Here is a 22,392-nt window from a genome sequence, read left to right as displayed (position 1 = left end):
TTTCAGAAAATTTCACCATCTTTTGTAGTATAATGTATCAGTAGTGCATTTTCTAAAAGCCATTATGGATTCCTGGTCCCCTCGCATTGAACGCTGAGCACCTTTTTATGTGTCTGAGTTTATTCAGATTTCTGCTCATTTATCCTAGGAATGTACTTTATCCCTTTATGATAGATGAGACTTTGTGTGAACATTTATTATTGTGGTAACCCCTCCCATACTTTACTGTCCAGTATAATTTTTTTTGAAAAAAAAGGCAATAGGGTAACATAGATGCTTGAGTTCACTGGGGATTATGAGAGACCTGGATGTTGAGTTCAGAAGGTAAAAACAGCAGACATGCACATTTAAAACAAATCCTTTTGTATCCGCACAAGTCAACAAGAGATTGTACCTTGCTTTCAGAATTTCTGCTGGAGTATAATTAACATTCAAAGCATGTTTTCTCATCTTTAGCTACTAGTGGCATTTATATTGGTAGACAAAGGGACTTGACACTTCATCCGGAATCGGGAAAGGATTAAAAGTAAAGGGGAAAAATGAAACCACCTATGATGTGATGAACCTGTGCTTTCAAGTGCCACACACTTCATACCTCTGAGCAGGGGCAAATGGTAACAGTAATGCCAAAGGTGGTTCCAGTTCATCTGCAGTACATGTATCGGGTAACAGTTCTACCTACTGAGCAAAGGTCTGAGGTAAAACAAAATGGGTATGAAAGCCAAACCTGCACTCGTGCAGGCAGATAACCTCCTTGTTTTTCTAATGCATTTGTTGGGAGACTACACTGTTTCCCATGCTTTCTGCCAATAAAAGATGGGTTTCCCCATCCCTTTCTTTACATTTTTTTTCTGGATATCAGGAGTTGTAGAAGCAACCCAATCAAGGAGGAAAACAACTTGTTGCAGCTGAGCACCTTCAACTTTGTACCTGCTGTGTTCTCACATTCATTAGGGCACCCCTCACTGATTTATTTTGGCTATAATTATTTCTAGACTCTCACAGTTTCAGTGTTGATGGCAATGTAGAACAGCACTTTCTTTACCAAATCATATGCCATGATTTAGTGCCTTTTAAAAATGGAAGTCATAACTTTTTTTTTTGCTCCTTCTCAATGTGGAGTTCTGGCCCCTATTTTCAAAACTGCTCCCATTTTGTGTTCTCAGTCAGCTTGTCTACTGCAGTACAATATTCATTTCTGTACTAGATTTTGGTTTGTTTAGTAGAAATGAATTCTGATACTGTCTGCAGTCTGTATCATCATGCTTTCTTCGGCGCTTCATGCTGAAACTATTACTTGCTCCAAATGTCCTAGGGTCTGGTGCTAACTCTCAAGAACTTGGTCAAGATGCTTCTTGTCTCTTGTAGCATGTCAGTGCTTGTGCAATGGCTTGGCAAAGCCATGCTGCAGCTTGGCTGTAATACATCCAGCTTGCTTCAGACTGGAGCTCATCACCCTCAAACTGTGCTCCTGAAGAAGAAATCCAGTTTTGTGCTTTTCTTCCAGTCATCACGCCGTTACTTTCTCATCACAGGAGTACTGATTTAGTTCTATTTCTGAGTAAGTAAGTGGTTCATTCTAACTGGTGAGCACTTGCTGGGCAGGTGCAATGTCCAGTTATTTCCTCCTTCATTTGAATGCATGAATTGTACCTTCTATCTCACCAGCATATGGGTTGATATACAAAAACCTTGGTGTCATTAAGGAAGGTTAAAAACTGAACAATGAGTTACTTTAGACGTTAAGTTTCTTTGACATATAAGTTCAGGTGCAAGGAAGTGTTTGTATTTTTATTAAGAACTTCATACATTCAAAACTACATTATAACTTGCTGTTTGTTTCATTTAAAAATTCATTGTTTGTTTTCATGTGAATAATGGTTATATTTAACTGCTTATGTTTATCAGTTTGTGTAAATGTACCTGCATGCATGCACACAGGGTGTGAACTTTGAGTACACAAGCTAGATGTGAGAGACTTTGTTATAAATACTGCAGGTTTTGGGTCCAGTGTCAGCTTTGGTGGTGATGTCATTAGTGGGGCAGGATTTGGGGTAGTTGGTGTACCTGCAGAAGATGGTAGCAGAGTCATAGTCTGTATTCCAAAGTTTACATTGACAATGTACTGGTCACTCCATTAGTCTTGGAGTCGGTCAGTGATGCTGGACAGTAGTCATTCTTTTCACTGTTAGAAACTGCATGGTTATGCAGAATATATTGTTCCTCTAACATTTTTTAGATACTTTGACTAATATTATTAACACAAGATCCGCGTCTTTTGTCTACTGTCTTCCAATTATTTTGTCATTTTGTCTAGACTATTTAGAACAGGCCTTTTATGTGTGCTTCCAGCTTACATTTACTGTTTGTCAAAGTTTAAGTTGAGAGTGTACTGGTTAGTCCATTAGTTTTCAGTCAGTAATGTCAGACGGTAGAGCCTAATTCTTTGTGCTGTTAGCAAAGTGCATGGTTATGCAGAATGAGTTGCTACATTATCTTTTTTAGTTAGTTTGACTAATGTTAACACAATGTCTAGAAATATTATGCATATATGTCATATGTTAATAATTATATTAAAAACTTGAAAACGCAAGTATTTATATGGTACTTCATAGTACTGAATAAAGGATTGCATAATGCTTCAAAAGTTTTATTACTAATATCTAAAGATATTTATACATGTTTTGTAAAACAACATGCGTAATTGCAGCAATATATTTCTGTATATATCCCAGGCATTGTCCAACATGACACATTGTAGAAAACCTCTTCACTTACGCAGATACCACAGAGGATAGGAATGGATCCTCTGACAGGTAGGATATTCTGTAACAAAAAACAAAATCTAGGCTGATTTCCAGAATTATTATGCATTTGTCATATTTTTCAAGTTAATAATATAATTATTAGCAAAAGACATGTATGTGGTATTCTATGGTATTAAATGAAAGATTACATAATTCTCCCAAAGTTGTGACTCATATCTGCTGTCTGCCTGCAATCAATCTTATGATGTTTACAGATGTTTAGTAATGCAATATACATATCTGCATACATTTTATAATTCAGTAAATGTTATGAAATTTCCAGCTGGGTGCACAGTAGCAAGCAGTTTGCTACAGTATAAAAGATAAAAAAAAAATCTTTTTTTTAACCTGAAACCTGAACACTGTAGTGCTCCGTGCAGGCAGGGTATAAACTATAACAACTGTTTGCTACAGTATGTAAAAAAAAAATTTTTTAACTAAAACATGAACGCTGTAGTGCTCCTTGCAGGCATGGTAGAAACTGAAGCAAATGCCACATTTGTAGCAAACAGTTTGCTACAGTTCATAAGGAGGATTTTTTTTTAAACTAAAAACAATAAAATCTGAACTCCATAGTGCTCTGTAAGGGCCCTTTCTGCACGGAGCAGCATGGCACTTGGGTTTTAATTTAAAAAAAACAGCAAAAATAGTTTTTCCCCATTTTTTTTCCAGTTTAGACACCACACACAGTGCTACAGCACTCAGGTTTGAATGCATCAGAGGAGGGTTGGGGGCAGGCACAGAAACTGAACCTGAATGGCTGGTCAGGAGGGATGGGAAGTGGCCACCTGGCTATTTGTTTGTTGTTGCTTTTGTTCTTCAGTAGAAGAGTTGGGGAGGAAAGTAGTGCATGGATCTGTAATAAGCCAATCATACAGTGATTGGCTTAATATAGTAAAGTGTTTTTTTTTTTGTTTGCTGGTTCATGGTACCAGCACAGGGCGCTGACTGAGGAGCTATGTTTCTGCAGCCATGTGTTTGGTATATAAGAACAATAATAATGCAGAACAGCTTGCAAAAATGCTAAATTTTTGCCTCAAGCTGAACCACACATGCCTCAGACATCTATAAATTAAAGTCCACTACCTTCACTTACCGTACAAGTACAGGTATATTGGAGTGACTTTCATATGCATCTTCACATTTATGGGTGGGAGATGTTAGTTATGTATGTGTGGGTTTACTAGGGCATTCTAAGTGATGCATTTTTTGTTTTGTTTTTAGCATTATTCATATTTTCAAATTCAGATTTATTTATGTAGCAATTAGGTATGCAGTAGTGCAACACATACACAAAGTAAACAAACGCTACTGGGCATTTTCTCTTGCCCCCTTAGATGTTTCTGATAGGTGGACAGATGTATGGTAACTACTAGTCATTGTGTGGTTAAAGAATATCTAGTAATTTATGTGGTGGAACATGCAGCTGTTTGTATGGCTACATTGTTACACTGAAAACAGGTTAGAAGGTGATGTCAGGGTAGAGAAATCTGCTGTTTTCTAGAAATATGAGTGTAGGTCATAAGATAAGACCGTTATCTATAAATCAGATAATAAGATAATTCTAAAGACATGCATCTGGAGCTTTTCTCCCCTGGTCTCTGCTGAAAATAGGCTCTGTCCGGGATGGACTTTCCCGGTAGACAAATGTTAAATAAATAAAATAAATAATAATTATATTAGTAATTTATTTACATGGTACTCCATGTTATCAAACAAAAGCTTTACTAAGGATGTAAAAGTTGTGAATGATAATTGTGATCTGCCCACCATTAATCTGTAGATGTTTAAACTTGTTTAGTAGTGAAATATGCACATTTGCATGAATGTCATATTCCTATCTCATGAATTTTCTCTCTAGAAGGCATTGTAATACAGTGTTTCATATGGCCAGTCATCACAGAGGGTAGGAATGGGTCCGCAAGGCAAGCGATGCACTCTAACAATGAAAATCTGTGTTGTTTTTTTTTTTTTTTTGAAATATTATGAATATAGGTCGTAAATTAATAATTATATTAATAACTTGAACCAGAAGATGCTTATATTGCTACTTCATGGTATCAAATGAAAGCATACAAAATGCTGAAAAACATTGCACTGATAGCTGTTGTCCTCTTAGCAAAGCTTTGCAGATATTTGCAATTATGGGTCCATTAGATATGCAAATATGTATGACTATCATAATTATGCTGATATTGCCTGAAGACCATATCTGCACAAACAAAAGCCACACTGATAGAGCTACAGAAATATTAATACTTGTTTGCATAATTATAATTGTTTGTCTTTTTGGCTTTTCCCGGTTAGAGGTCGCCACAGCAGAACTCTGGTCCGCTAATTATTGGCAGTAGATTTTTATGGTGCCGAGCTGCCAGCCTGACACCCAACCTTCAGCGAAGGCACGCTCATTCATGCATGTCTTTCAGAGGCCACTCGACCACGGGGAGGACATGCAGACTCCACACAGAAGGCACTCCAGCCGAGAATCGAACAGGAGAACCTCTTGCTGTGAGGCAACAACGCTACCGCTGTACCACCGCAGCTTTTGCTGTTTGCATAGTAATAATTAATTTGCCATATTCCTGAATTTTTTTTAATATGAAATTATTGATATGTCTATCTGTCATATTATTGTCACCATTGTGAAGAGGAGTGTGTGCCAAATAACTTTCAGATTTAAATTTTTTTTTTTGTAACTTTTGTAGTTTTTGAGATAAATACATTTGTTTACATGTAGGTTGGAAAACTGTATTCTCAGAATTTTAGCTCAGGCAATGGCTGCCCAGGCAGGAACTCTGCAGGTGTCACGAGGTGTGAAATTCCACACAGGTTAGATGTGAAACAGTTACGTTACTATCTGGAGAAAAATAAAAACCCATTGCAAAAATTTAATAGGGCATTTCTGTCAAAAAGCAGCTGTATATAAAGCTCTTATTCTCTTAAGGAAGCATATTGCTAAGTACATGGTTAACATTGGGTAAATAAATAATGTGAAAACAGTGTTCCCTCTTGTTCCATAAACAGTAGTTGGGATTTTACATAGGTCTCTGCATGGAGCCAAGACATTAGAGTGTATTATGTATCACACCCTGTGGACCAAATGCTAAACATATGTTCTTGGCATACTAGAGCATATGTCAGTTTTGTAAACAAGTTGTGGTACAGTCAAGCCTTAAAATGATTGCTTCCAAAGAACTGGACACAGTGTTGCACAAGAATAAAATACACAAAATTAAGTTCTTCAAATAAACTGTTATTCTGGAGTAAGTATGGTTGGAACATTCACAAACAGTTGAAGTTTATAAATAGCTTGAAGAAAGAAACTTTTTTCATATTCTGGGATGCATAAATGCTCAAGACGTGTGCTTTTCGAATCTGCATAAAATGTACTTTAGAGTTCACTTTACTGGTCTGAATTTGTAGGGATCCCATATAAGACCTTGTTCCTTCTTCAGAAATGCCCACTTAATAAAATAAATGGGAAGGAAACTCTGCAACAGTGCATTCATTCTGAAACCAATTCTGATCAATACAAATCATACCACAGCATGTGAGAAAAGTCTGAGTGGGCATGTCAGAGGAATAACATGGGACCTTAATATTTCTGTCTGCCAAAGAGACATTTTTTCACTGATTGTGATTGCATGAAGATGTCTTATTCTGAAACTTCAATTTCTCAAAATTTTCCCCACACATAGCTTTCTCACTTTTTCTGTATAGACATTTTTTTTTTATTTTTTTTTTTTGTTTGTTGACCAGGTTTGTCTCATTAGGCTGGTGACCACTTTGCAGGGACCACTCGAGTTGGTGTTTATTTTACTAGGGATATTTTGCTCAGGGTGTCAGAGAACTTCCCCTACTTTTTTGATAGTTACCATGGAATCTTTATCATCTACCTGAATTGCTACTAACACAAACAAATGGGACCTTAATTTAACATCTCAGCCAAAGGATGGCACACTCAGGAGTACAGTGTCAGCAATCCAGTCACCTGGAGTGGGAGTAGAGCCCACAGACTTCTGACTTTCCATCATCAAAGACAAGTGTGCTACCTGTTGCATGGATGCATGTCTTATACATATCATCTCTACTGACCATTCCATGTCAACTCTCATCCTACTGATCTTGATGTCTCTATCAGAAGGTGTTGTGGTGGACCAAGGGCTGAACACCTAAATGGCCATAGTGTATGCAACAAAGTAAGTCTGTTACATGGCTGAAAATGCTGTTTAAACTTGGACATGCTTGCTAATAAGTAAACTTTGTGTAAGCCACTAATATTAGGTGCTCAAAGATGTATTTCCCTAGATGCCATCAGTGCAGATGCATTATTCTCTGACTCTCTTTATACCTGTTTCACTTCTTGCCACTGCCCAATGTGACCGAAGCAGTCCTTTAAAAATGTAGTTGTAAGGTGCGCATGTACGCTTCTCCTTATTTCTGTACACATGCAGTTGGGGGAAACCTTATTTTGGATGTCTATCCATGTTAAAACATAGTTCATCATTGTGAAAGACCTTAGCAAATATAGTGAAAATCTTCATTATATCAATAATCCCCTCATACACTCTAGTTCCGTTGTCTGATGCAGCTAGTTAAGTGACCTGTCAGACCCTCAGAACTGATAGTCTGGTAAAGAAACTACATTAATTAGATACTCTTCTCTTCTGTATGCAGTATATCATTCCCGTGGTAGTGACAGAATCCTTCAGTGACCACCTTGCAATGTTTACTTGCTGCTTTTAGTACAAAACCTGTAAAGCCTGTGTGTCTACCTTTAATGGAAGTGCAAAATCTGTAATTTCTTTAATTATGTTACTGGCAAGCAATTTAGGTAATCAGAATTACACTCTCTTGATCTGAATTTCATTGACGAATGATTCAATATTATCTTCTCTCCACTCCCTCTCTCAACATCCTACCTCTTTTTATCCAAAGGAATGCAAAAGCAATAACTGTACCTTGAGTTTCTGCTGAAATAAAGGTTTATATGACCAGAGAGACTGTTACTGGAAGCTTTATCATAAGTGCAAATTGGTGACACATCTAATATTTTGTAAGAAACTAATAGTTAAGACCTTCCTCTTATATAGCAGAAAAAGTTACTTCCACACCATGCCCCTGAAAATCAGAGCAAATCCTAGTAAATTTTACATGCAGAACCTCAAAAGGTTCTTACATTGGTTTTGAGATCAAACAAATTCCTCATTTGACAATCCTTTCTTTGATGAAGTATCACAACTTTAATACCACTCTTTTTAAGGCATCCTTCTTGATAAACTCCCAGACTATGTAAACCAAAGGGCATTCTTTTCCCAGACACTGACAGTTCCCTATACCTTCTCTCAAGTAACCAACAGTTATGTCTGGGGATAGCTTGGAAAAAAGCTCAGATCCTCCTGTCCATCAGCTGATTCTCTCCCTGCTCAGTTTATATCCACTAGGAAAAGAAGACATTTGTTTTTGCAAGGAAGAGAGTTTATTTTGGGTCGGAGAAGTTGTTTCCCAGGCAGCCACCATGGATTTTTTTTTTGTGTGATCTAACCCCTCATGAAATGGAGCCTTCCTCTGCACTTGTAGTACAGGACCCTGCTATAACTGTGCGTGTGCGTGTGTGTGTGTGTGTGTGTGTGTGTGTGTGTGTGTGTGTGTGTGTGTCCTGTATGTACACATAATGGAGGTTACCTCATCAAGGGGTGTGGTACAGTCACATGCACACCCCTGGCCCATGTGCCTCATGCCATACACTATTTTCTCCTGTAGGTGTCAGTGCAGCACAGGACTAGACTGTCTCTCATGAGCATTGGGGTGTGGAAGCCAGTTTGGCTACTCACTACACACTACTACACTGTTCAGCTCTTCATGCTTTCAGGCCTAAGTTTCTATAATTAAGATTTAATCCCATTGCAGACCTTGTGCCTGTTCTTACTGCAGACTTTATTCACATATTCTATGTTCCATAGTTTTGAAAAAAGCCCATGTCACCCTTCCCTCTACCACACACAGTAGTTTTCTGGTCAACAATTATCATGCTTGACAGTCAGAACTACTGGAAATGCATTCATAATGACCTTCAGCATTACCTGAATGAACAAAATATTGTCTCCGTTTCCCAGCTTGGCTTCAGGTCTGGACATTGCAAAGAGACAGCAGTCCTACATTTCTCTAATTGGCTAGGAAGAAATGCCAACCTAGCCGCCTTTGCCTGTGCCATCTCTGCTGATCTTTGAAAAGTTGTCAGCACAGTTAGTCATAGTCATCCCCTTTAAAGCTCTCTTGATATGTACACTCTCTAATTCTTCCACCTGGTTCTCTAACTAGTTAGTGGGTAGTACTCATTCTGTCAGATGTGAAGGCACTCTGTTTCACTCTCTTAACGGTCTATTCAAATACAAGATTTAGACTTTGTTCATAGGTTCAAAGGTGCGCACTAGGCCAACAGCCCTGGAGCCTTTACAAGCCTAGCCCAGAGACATGTCCTGGCATCGTGCTGCTGTTAGTTCCCATTGGCTGTATCAAGTAAAGCCACTGAAGTGATCCCTGGTGTGAACTTTCTATTTCCTATCCACTCATCAAGATTGCTCTTGAAAAGGGCCAGTGAGGAGCTCTGCTTGACATGTATGGGAAGTTTATTCCAGAGGACAGGCAGTCTCTGGGTTAGGAACCTGTCTCTCCAGCATTTTCTGTTGATTGTGGTAATAAAGTTGAGGTCCCTGGAGCATGTGGTGCAGAGGGATTGGGATTTCTTTAGGTGCAACATTTCTAACAGGGTTGGGTTAGACATGGCTTTGTAAGTCAAGCAGAGATTGCCTCTTAATAGATAATATGAGACAGAGAAAAGCTAGAGTTTCTTGAGTCTGTCCATGTAGGGCATATGTTTTAAGGCATAGGATCCTCTTCATGAGGTACTTTTGTGGCCCTTCCAGCTGTTGCAGGTTTTTAGTGAGGTATATGCCAAATGGGGCATTATACTCGATGATGGTCTAATGAGGGAAGAGTAGAGAGAGATGATGACTTCTTTCTTCCTGGATGCAAAATCCTTGGTAATGAGATGTACCACATAGGACTTTCTGACCACAGTGGCAATGTGGTGGTCGAAGGAGAGGTTGCTGTCAACCTGTGTCCCTCTATTCTACCATCATTATATGTGACATGACCTTTATTGCCTCTTGACAGCCTTAACAGACAACAATGGGATTCTATTATTAAATGCTCAAGTTCCCTATCCTTTTTCTCCCTACTTATTGTCCCTGCAATGAATAAACAACACAGCATTTAAAATATTTGAAATTGACTGTTTCTCTCCACTAGAACAGTACCTTACTGTACTGTGGTGGTTTCACTTTCAAAAAACTTTTATCCCACCCTGAAAAAGTCTCCAATCCATTGATGTCATCAAGGCCACTGAATACAGGTAGTTTTCTGTCCAATTCCCTCCCCAAACTGACATCATCATGACTGTCCTAAAAACCCACCCATGCTGTGATGTCACAGCTCCCTGGTCCTTCCCCGACCCCTACAGAAAGTAAAGACTAGAACAAGGAAACAGTGCATGAGTCAAATCTCCTGCTATGAGCTGTCAGTCACAGCAGGTAACAGCTCAAGTTACCCGTAGCACTTTGCCAGCTAGGGAAGTTAGGTGTGAAGGGGGATAGGAAATAAGTCAAAGTAGTACAATTGAGGCTTCACAAAAAAATGCAGTTTAGCCATTCTAAAAAGAAGCAGCAGCAATAAAAAGCACTTTGAAAGTCTGTTCTGTGCCATTTGCACTGTTTGTGTTTTAAGTAGTTATTGAACAGCATGGAATGTTAATTAAAACTGACTGAAAGACAGCAGTATGTGCATGTAAAATCAATGCAGGGACAGGAGCTTTAGGAAGAAAGAGGCCTGCATGACGTAACTTTGCACAGACAAGCACTGCATTGTGGGATACCTAGAGGCAGACTAAACAATCAGAATTACTTCAAGATGCCAGACTCCATGTGGTCAGACTCAGAAATAATGTATAAAAATATGTAAAAACCTGTAAATAGTCCCAGAGTGGTGTTTAAAATGTAAGAAATACCAAACCATGATGAAATAATCATTTTTTTTTGAGTCTGTGGGTGCAGTTCTCCTTTAACCAGTATAAAATTGACTGCACAACAGTCAATGCATTTCATACTAATGACCTCCTCTTGTAGCAAAATATGAGTTGTACATATACAAACACTGCTTGTAGAATGTAAATTTGCAAATTACCAGCTCTCCTCCTATAATGTTTATCAACATCTGTACCCTACTATTCATTTGTATCTCTTTCTGTAGCAAATTGCTTTACACATTTTGTTCACTTACTAATAAGCATGTTTAACTTTTTTTTTTACATTTCATTTTGGAAGTTTTTCCAGTTAATCTTTGCAGTAAATGGTCATACCAAGTAGGAAAAAGAAGAAGAAAAGGAAGGACGATTTAGTAATGTACATGATTTTGAATTTTAGGAAGCAGGCGTGTCATTTATTTCCATTTGTAGACCCTGTGTCTGGGAAACCTTGCCGAAGGACTTTGGTACACTCTCTCCTTACTTTTTAGAGGTACCTGTGAGGAAGATGCTGAGTGTTGTGAGAGAGCTGAGATGTTAATGGAAAATTTCATGAAATATCATAGCAGTTGTGGTGTGTATCACTGTCTGAATAATTCTGCAGTTTGTGCGTGAGACACTTAACTTTTAGGTGTTGTGAGCTATGCAACTAAGTGGTCCTTACATTTTTTCAAATTTCTAGCTTTATATAGATGCCATATTTTTAAAAGCAGACAGGGATCAAGAGATTAAAAATTGTGATAAATTTAGAGACTACTGCTAAACAAACCCACTAGGGGAAAATGTTTCTACTTTTTTGTTCTAACTGAATTTTACTGCTGATTCTTAAATGTTTTGTGTTGTTTCTTTAATTCTGAAACTATTGGAATATATTCTGACCTTTTCAAAGGCAGCTTGTTAACAGCAGCAACATCTGAATGATTCAGGTTTAGAACCCCTGATGGCATGTAAGGTCTGTTCTTAAATGTATTTTAATGCACAAGGAATGCAGCAGCTCAGTGTGTGTATATAATAAGGTTTGAGGGCAATAGGAGTGAGGCTGATGACATTAATGAATGTCGACACAATCCATATTGATCGTCGGTTTGCTTGGAATAAGAGGCCAGAATCGTTAACAGGTTTGTCTGAGGGGAGAAGTGACAGTCCATGAACTGATATTGCATGTGCTCTGACTTAATTACTGCTTAAGGATTTCTTTTTCTCTTGCTGTTGCTTTTGAAATATTGGATTCATAAAGCCCCAAGTACAAAACATGAACATTTTTAACACAATCGGCCATCTGTTCTGCACAAAGTTATCACTGTCAGCATTATAAAGCTAAAGATGAAATTTCCATCTCACATTGGAAAAAGGATGGATTAATGGTGGCATAAAATGAGTATCATGAAAATCTGAGATGTTTGTAGAAAACCAATCTCATTTGTGAACATAGCTCACCTTCTTGACTACTGCCTGTCTATTTAGCAAGGATTAGGCAGACTGAACTGCAGCTGTTTTTTTCAGACATCCATTAATTTTGCTCATTTATATGCCCAGCAGTGCGTTGTTCCAATGCTTTGTGCAAACATACTGCAAAGAGGATGCCTCTATAGCAGTTTGTGCTTTCCGTTAAGTAATTTAAAGGGAAAAATGTTCTGTTTTCAACCCATGTTGCCTATAAATTTAGATGTGTATAATGACCAGCTAAAATTTATTGATTTTCATAAGGTCTATTTCTAAACAAATGTATAGAGAGAGTCACTTTATTACTGACTGTAGCATTACAAACTACAAGAGGATATCAACGTTTCTTACTGGAGAAGAGGCACATTTTGACATTTTGGCAGCCTAACACTATTGCCTTCAATGAGGAGGATGTCCTAGTTGTCTGTGTTCTGTGTAAGAAAGGATGGCCAGATTGCATCAGCACCTAAAGGTGCAGATTGTGTCTGGTGTAAACACTGGAGCTGTCATGCACAACTGGTAAAAGCTGACAACCACTGCATTCTGTGGGGCTAACAGGAGGCTTCTGAGATACTAAAAATTACAGAATTGTTAGGTCTAACAAAAAGAATGAAAAAAAAAACCTTGTCCCAAAAAATAGAGGTTAACCTTTATACCGTCGCTCACACTTTGTCGACCGGCCACTTAATCAACTCATTTAAGCGAACCAAAAAAAAAATATTTCGACATTTCTGGCTGTGCCACACCTCCACACCATTGCTACCATGGGTCAAAAAGGGGTGAGGTTTTGTTCGCTTATTTGGAATTTGACGTTGGAGACATTTGCACTTTGGTATTCGCAGAAGTCGCTTCACCCATATTGGGATCGACGATGTAAAGGTAAACCAAAAATAGAACTCAAACAAAGGGAAGCTGTTTCTATAAGGAAATGTGCAGCATGACAGGAGAGTCTTTTACCATAGCATTGGGAAAGTGGCTTGGTGACGTCTGGAAACTGGTCTGAAAATGGTAAAGAAACGTTTCAAGGATGAAAGAAGTAACAAGGAGAGGGAACATGGCATGTTTTTGTTCATGTGGACATTAATGGCTTTAAAGAATGAATGCCTGTAGAAACAAAGTGCAGTGATATCAAAAAAAAAAGATGAATGACACAAGCATTTCAAGTCTTTTCTCTGGTAGTCGTCTCTTGACTCTGCCAGAAGTGTGTCCTTTCCTTACTTAATAAATCTTTGTCAGGGTGTTTGATTGCTCATTGGAGATCTTGCTTATAGAACAATCAGCCCAGCCTTCTGGCAGTAATCGGGCAAGGTGGGATATTTAAATAGGAAGTTGCCTTCATCTAACTAAACAACTGTTGTCTGCAAAGTCAAAATACTACATTGGCATTATTCTAATGAGTGCTGCTTGAAACTAGTTAAGGGTGGAAAACTGCCGGTCCATATTAGCCATAAAGAACATGTAGCTGGGAAATCAAAAGAGGAGAAAATGATAGTGAAACAAAGGGTGGTGGGCCATGAGGAAGGAAAAAACAATGAAAAAGAAAAAGTAGACAAACATCAGAGCCAGTGATACAGAAAAAATGAATATAATTTATAAAGTTGTGTATAGTGATGTCTGTTTTAATATATATATATATATATATATATATATATATATATATATATATATAGAGAGAGAGAGATTATATAAATATATAGCTGGATACATTAGATATATAAACATATATGCATATGTATATGTCTGTTTATTTACATGCCTGTGTTTAGATACCTTAACAGATAATACCACAAAAGGACAATGAAGTAGCCTGGCAGGTAAAAATAAAAAAATAAAAAAAAGAGAAAACACATATTATAAAAGCTAAAAGATGATAGCAAAGTAACCATGGGAAGAAGGTCTCACCAGGGCATGTTGAAATCTGAACAAAGTCTAAATTAACGGGGGGACAAAGGTCCAAAAATAGGGACAGATTTTAAATATTGCTGTTATAAACTTAGAGAGTTGCTAGTAAACAGATTTTGTGTTACCATACATTTTCTGAAGGATATGAAGTCTGGCACGAAAATGTCTGACATTATTTTGTGACTTTAATCTTCAATGGTTGCCAGAAAATCATATATTTTGGATTCCAAGATGGCAGCCAGCATGTGAACACTCACTCCCTAGAGCTCCTCAAATATTAATTTAAATCTTTGCACTCAAACTTGCTAATCTCAGTTTCCCTCCAAGAGCGGACAGCAATATACTCTACTAATCATCAGGGCTAAGCAGCTGGAATTATTTCTTCATTCGGTACTGTGCAAGCTTTATATTTTAAATCTGAACTTTGTCACTGCAAAGCTCATTGCAGCCTTTGGCCTGTACTGAACTCTCAGCATAGCACAGTCCACAATCAAGAACTAAATAATCAAGTAAACTACCTGAAGATGCCTAACAAACACGACCAAATGGACTCACAAATAACCAAAACCAAATGATCACAACCTTTTTCTGCTGAAAGGGAAAATTTAACTAAAAGACAACAAATTCAGAAACAGCAAGAAGCAACAACAAAATCCACTACCAGAAATAAGCCTGAAGGGGCCGACTCTATGGATGAACTAAAGTTGGCCTTAATGCCTATACAATCTGCTATCCAAAACTTTTATGAACAAATGAGTAAGTCTGGATCTACTTTGGAACAAAGTGTAACTCGCCTTGACCATGCTGAGGCCAAGACCACAGCAAATTAAATGAAAATAGAAGAACTCCAAAAATAGTTAAAAAATAATGAATCTATACTAGAGGAATTGTAACAAAAAAATCACAGACCTTGAAGGTCAAAGCAGGAGGAATAATATTCTTATACGTGGGATTCCAGAATCAGTTGATCAGTCACAGCTCCAGGATACCCTTAAAAATATATTTAATACACTGTTGGAAAACAAACGTTAGACCAAATTTAATTACACTTTACATCTGTTGTGTGTATTTATGCTATGAGAAGTAGACTTATGGAATGTGAAGCGTTTGCAAGATGTTAAAAAAAAAGAAACTACTCCTTCATTTAGTGTACCAATCCCAGGGAAGCATTATATTTCTCCAAGAGACACACCTGTTAAATGATGATTGGAACAAAGACTGGGCGAGACCCTGGCTAACCCAAGTTATTGCCTCTGGTAGTAAAACCAACTAAAAGGGAGTAGCTATTTTGATTAAAAAATCATTTAAGGAGGGGGTTGTAGACTATGGTGTGGATACTATTGGTAGATGATGTTATTTTAGCTGCATTAATCCCGTAACCTATAAACCCACACTTTTGCTAAATATATATGACCCCTGTATAAACCAACAAGACTTTATTGTTCAGATCTACAAGTTATTGTCAAAATTCCCAGATCATGATTATATAGTAGAGGGTGATTGGAACATGATTAGTGACCCCCTAAATGATAGATCCAACAAAAATAACAAACAAAATATGCACACTTTTTTAATCGCCTTAGATGAACTAACACTACATTTCATCTTAGTTGACCCTGCTCTCTCAAACAACCAATTCAGTAATGCTGACAAATTTACAGTTTACTCACCATGCTATAAGTCATGGTCAAAGATTGACTTCTTTCTGATCTTAGAATCCCTCTTAAATGAAAAAACGTTTTACACAAACAGTCCGAGATTTCTATCAGATCATTCCAAAATAACTCTGAAGCTTTTCCTCTTGAGCAATACGCCTAAACAAAACACCTCCCACTCCTGGTCCCTAAACCCAAATATTCTTGAAAAGGAAGAAGTAGTTAATGAAATCAGCACTATACTAGACAATCTTAATACCAACTTATTAACCTCAGACATCACTCTGGACATTCTGTGGGCAGTCACAAAAGTTAAAATCTGGGGGATGATGATCCAAAAGGTCTTATATTTTAAAAAAACTTGCTAGAGAGAAAGAGACCAAAATTAAACAGAAAATCCAAGAAATTGAAAAATTGCTCCAAGAAAATTTCTGCCCTGAACTTGAAGCCCAACTGATCAACCAACAGAAAGACTTATATCATTTGTATGCTTGAAACCTCTCATTCAGAGAAATTAAACTTTGAGCCAACTAATCCAAAGAGACTCAACAGCCTTCTAGGTTATTAGCTAGACTCACAAAAGCTCAACAAGACCCACCTATGATTTCACAAATTAAACATAATAATGAAGTAATCACAAATAATCAAGATATAGTAGCTATCTTTGAAAATATCTATGATAGACTGTATGGACCACAGAAGAAAATAGATCCACAGTCTCATAACTCCTCTTTTAACGCGATTACATTCCCAAAAATTGGAAAGCACCAGTTTGAAAATCTCGAGTCCCCTATAAAAACTGAAGAAATTATGGAAGCAATAAAGAGTCTCAAAACTAACAAAGCCCCAGGTCCTGACGGGTATACTTCGAAATTTTATAAAAAGTTTGCCTTGAAACTTGACCCTATCCTTCTTAAAGTCTTTGATCATATTTGTAAACATGGCTTTGCTGATTTATATCTTAACAACTCCAAAACTATCTTTATTCATAAACACAATACTGACAAATCTAATCCATCATATTGTAGACAGTTATTAATGTAGATGTCAAAATTCTGGCTATGACTCTAGCCAATAGAATTAAACAAGTCATCCATTCAATTATATCCCCACAGCAATCAGGATTCATGAATGGGAAGACAAACTTGGGACAATATACTTACCATAGAAGCGGCTATACAGTTTACTGCAAAACACAAACTCCCGCTATACCTTATGGCACTAGACGCCACAAAGGCTTTCGACAGAGTAAACCATGAATTTTTATTCTTACCTCTACAACAATTCAACTTTCCAGACAGTTTCATAAATATAATTAAAATGTTATATAACTCTTTATATACTGTGCTAGTAATCAGTAAGCTACACTCATCTAAAATAAAACTAAATAATGGCATTAGACAGGGCTGTCTCCTCTCACCATACCTCTTTAACATATATATTGAACCCCTATTCTTATACTTAACACAAAAGACCTTTCATCGTATAACCAACATTCTGGGGAATAGTCTTGCCTTTTCAGCGTTTGCAGATGACCTTATTATATATTTCCAGCTTCCCGACACTGATCTTACTAAAGTTCAAAGTACAATTGAAATCTTCTTGCAAACTTCCAACTATGAAATTAAACCCTCAAAATCTCTTATTTTTTTTCTTATTAACCTGAACAGTCATAAAGAAGTTCTGTTTCCCATATCCCAAATAAAGCTGAACTATGCTGTTAAATATCTAGGGATAGTATTTGACCATAATCATAAAAACTCCCTACAAAATAGCCTCCTTAGAATATGGTTGTCCATAGAAAATGATTTAACCAGATGGAAAAACTTGAATTTCCCCTTCTTGTCTAAAATAGCAATACTAAAAATGAATGTTCTACCCAGAATACTGTTCCAGTTTAATTCAACAGATATCATCCCACTAAACTTTTTCAAAAAAATGAACAGAACCTTAACTAAATGTATACGGTTCCCTAAAAATCCTAGAATTTCCTTATCAAAATTAATGCTTCCAAAAAACAAGTGAGGACTGGGGTTACCCGATTTCAGATTGTATTACAACATAATCTGGGCCAATAAAGTCATACTAATCGCAGACCATAATTCAAATGAAATAACTTGCTTTCTTCAATGGATCAGTGTCTGGCAGGCTCATGTGAAAAGTTGTAAAATAAACCCCAAAGCATTACCCTTCATAAATAAATCTTTATTAAAAGACATTAAATTACATAATCTAATTAAGCATAAGATTAACATATTTCAAAAACTCTTCACCTCAGTAGGTCTGTCAAACTTGCTCATTCTCTTGCAGCCGATTCACTTGAACCCAAATCTAAAATTGGTTAACAAAATGCTAAACCTAGATCAATTCCCTCAAATTAAAACTTAACTGTATGAGATTTCTTTCAGTTTAAGGACAACTCCTTTAATGATATTAAAATAAAACTTAAATAGCAAATACACAATAATCTTGAGGCAAATCAAAGAATTTTTACCTTAGGATGATTCCCAAATAAGTTACAAGAAGAAAATAAGCTTGGCCACTTGAGATGTCTAAAAATCAAACAGAAGAACCTTTCAATCACTTACAAACTAGTCTCTTCATCTAGATTCCAATCCTCTATTACATTTGTACAATATTGGAGCGATACAAACCCTGACCTGACAGACGCTCATCTCTCCCAAGCAATTAATCACATGAACACTTTTGCCCCTTTTAAGAAACTGTTAATACACCCAGTTAATGATTAATAATAATGCTTACTAGGTTGGGAGGCTGGCGTAATGGTTAAGGTGCTTACCTTAGAAACACAAGGTGCAGAGTTTGATTCTCACATGGGGTAAATGGCTAGGCTTAAAATGGCCCACGAGGACAGTTAGCCTAGTGCTATTCTATGAATCTGTGAATCTAATATACTCCAGAACATTTAAACTCTTTTTTTCCTAACACTTCACTCTTCTGCCCTTTTTGCCCCACAGCTAAATCTGACCTCCTACACATTGTATGGTACTGTAAATATGCTCAGAATCTATGGACTTCCTTAAGGATCAAACTTAAAAAAATGGGCTATGGCAAATCCACTGTCTCCTGGGAATTTGCTATACTTCATATATGCCATGAGGACATAACCTCTACTGATCTCAGGCTACAGATTGCTCTCTTCATGTTAATCAAGCTCTATATTACACAGAACTGGTTAGATCGATCTAAACTAGATTGGGGCAGCTTTAAAAACATGGCAGCTAAGTATATTTTATCTCATAAACTAACTACTAACAATGTGAATAAGTGCCTGAAATACCTCAGGTTCTGGAGTATTACCATTAATTGTATCTTAAAATAGCAAACAATGTTTCTGCAGTCATTGTCCTTTAGTAGTATTGTCACCAGTGTCCTCCTCTTCAGAGTCTTAGTTCACTGTGTCCTCTAATGGTTACATGTATATAAGAAGCATACAAAGATGAGAACTATCACATCTTGTTAAATGTAATTAGAATCCTGTCATTATATTGTAGCACTATTTGTAAATAGTTGTATATAGAAGTTTTTTTTGTGTGTTTTTGATTTTTTCTTCCTCTTGGTTTTTCCTGTATTCTATAACACTCTGTAGTGATCTAATACATTCTGACTATGTGCAAAAAGCTACATTGTACATTAACAATGTTAATATTGTCCTATTTCTCATATGTCTGTTCATCTTGTTCTTCTGTCCATCTATGTCTCTCTTCATATTGAGAAAACAAACTTTAAAGATACTTGTCTATTACTAAAATGAACAGTTGCTTCATCTAAGTTTGTAAATGATTTACTTTCAATGTATTACCATCTGTTGCTGTGTATTGTATTTTACAATTTGTTTAATGTAACAACAAAAATAAAAAAGATTTGAAAAAAAAAAGAAAATCATACATTTTATGTGGAACAAACCAAGAAAATTAGGCAAAAAAAATATGAGGCAAAAATCTGTACATTCTGCAAAAATATGGATAGTTTAGAGGTCTGCTCAGCGGTTTGATGTTGCACTGGCAGCATATTTCCATCGGCTTTTATGGTTATATCACTAGCCTAAATGGCTGCAGGTCAATACAGAAGATTATAGTGACGATGCTGACAAAACTGAAGAACTTTAAGGGCCCTAAAGCAAACCCTTGAATAATCCCTAATTTTACCAGTTTAGAGACTAGTAGACTTTTGCTTAATATGACTCACAGTAACAAGACTAGCAGATGATTCTAAAACCTGGTCTGACTACATGCTTTTAACAGGCCTGGGATTTTTCTTCTCATCAGTTGTGTTACATCCACATCAGAACCCTTGCTGGTGTGATGCCCAGAAGAAGTATAAATTCAAATGTATTTAGACTGGTTCAACAATAGATCACTTTTTTACCTGTCAGAGGCAGGTAGCATGGTATCTGGTCACTTTATGGTCCCTCAGACTATGTTGAATTCAGTTTGGGCAGGAATAGCTGAATAAAATAAGCTTTAACAAAATTTATTTATTTTTACATCAGAGCTGGTTAAGTTAAACTATGTGTGGAGGGCATATCCCTTGCATGGGAGGGTGTGGGGAGTGATGGCTTTGCCACCACAAGTAAAAGGTAACAATGAGTTTCATTTCTTCAGCTGGCTATTACCAAAAGAATTGTTTTAAACAGTTTTTGACTAGGTCATCTATATCCAAGTTGAATATAGAATTACAGATTGCTGTCTCCTTTTGTTCCAAGTCAGAATTGCATCTAATAGCTTCTAGTTACTGCCAATGTAAATGGACTTATCAGTAAGGCTGTATCCCATGGTATAAAAAGTTACCTTGCCAACAGTAGTTGGAAATTAGAGGATAGATATGGGGTTATGTTTGTGTGGATGTGAATTGGAAGACTGCATTTCATTTTAGTCACAGACACAATGTCTGCAGTCAGTGAATGCTATATTAATAAATGGCATAGTGTGGAGGCAGGGCATGCACTTTTCCCCAAACATATACGTTATTAGAGTTGGTATACATAAGATATTGAGAGGTGGGTGGGCAACGTTACAGACATAGTGGCACATTGGTTTCACTTTCCTGCTTTCCTTTTAGGTTTTAACAGACGGCACTTTCCCTGTTACTGATTTTATGTCCAAGACAAAATTAAACAAGACCTCTCATTTTGAGAGGTTCTAAACTAAGCCTCAAATGCATGTTATCAAGTGGAAAGTACCCTTCCTTGGAAGGAGAAATAATCCAACCAGCTAGTCATTATGCTAGTGAATGTTGAGAGCTCATGTAACTACTCACTGAAAGCACAGGCAATTGCATTTAAATTATTACAAATAAAATGCAAAATTAAGTAAACTTGTCAGCTTTGGTGTTTACCTTTCCTTACTCCAGACCTTTTTAAACTATGTTAATGTCGACTGAAAAAAAGCAAATGGTCTGCTATGAAAGTTTTCTGCTGTATTTACTTCTCTTGGGTGCTTTGATTTTGTTTAGAGGTACTTGCATTCCTTCCAGGGATTCAGAACTCCAAAAGCAGTAAACACCTTCTGTGGTGATTTTTCTTTTCTGTAGGCCGCTGCATACCTGTGTAGCTTGTCTTCTTTGTACCTTTGTAACAGTAAAAGCAACCTGGATTTTAAAAAGCAGGTAGAAACATCTTTGTCTCAGTAGCTAAGACTGATGAAATACCAGTCTGCAAAACAAAAGGAATGAATGCAAGGTACAAGGAGATGATTTAATCACAGTAAGGTGTTCTGCTAAGACCAGATCTGGAATACTGTGCCCACACTTGGGGACAGTACACATAAAGGGATGTTAAACTAGTAAAAAAAACACAGTGGAAGGCAATTAACATGATTAATGATTACAGGCAAGAACTTTTGAGGAATGCTTGGGCAGCTTAGGGCAATATTCACAAGAAGGGGAGGGAGTGGGGATTTGATGTGAGCAAGAGTACCCTAATCTGATGGTTGCAACAGTGACCGCATACTGTAAGCTCTATAATTATGGTCAGTTAATAATCTGTCTGCCTAACAGATACAAAGTATTGGATGAAAATGATAAGTATTGCAGTGATGCATGTGTGTGTGTGTGTGTGTGTCTGTGTGCATGTGTGTATATGTGTGTGTGTGCATTTATATGTGTGTGTGTACATGTGTGTGTATGTATGTGTTTGTGTACATGTGTGTGTATGTGTATGCACGTGTGTGCATGTATGTGTGTGCATGTGTGTGTGTGTGTGTGTGTGTGTGTGTGTGTGTGTGTGTGTGTGTGTGTGTGTGTGTGTGTGTGTGTGTGTGTGTGTGTGTGTGTGTGTGTGTGTGTGTGTGTGTGTTTACATAATGGTGTGCACACATGGGGGATACAGTTGATCATATCTACTAAATTATATCCTGTCTTGGTGTACTTTTTCATTAACTGCTGACTAGCTATGTGGTTTTCTTATGACTGCAGTGAAGTGCATATTTTTTTTTACTCTGAAAGAAGAGAGTTCACCTCTGTGTTGTGAATAAATTAGTACTCT

At 37.1% G+C, this 22,392-nt stretch overlaps 1 protein-coding gene across 1 annotated transcript in view; it reads left to right on the top strand.

Annotated features, from left to right (window-relative positions):
- Nucleotides 1-22,392, top strand: part of XYLT1 (xylosyltransferase 1) — a 1,579,383-nt gene that overhangs the window by 598,912 nt on the left and 958,079 nt on the right. The window lies entirely within an intron of this gene.

This window comes from Protopterus annectens, chromosome 12.part0 (assembly GCF_019279795.1).
Source record: "Protopterus annectens isolate FY-2018-M chromosome 12.part0, PAN1.0, whole genome shotgun sequence".
NCBI lineage: Eukaryota > Metazoa > Chordata > Ceratodontiformes > Protopteridae > Protopterus > Protopterus annectens.
This window is presented reverse-complemented; position numbering and strand designations above follow the sequence as displayed.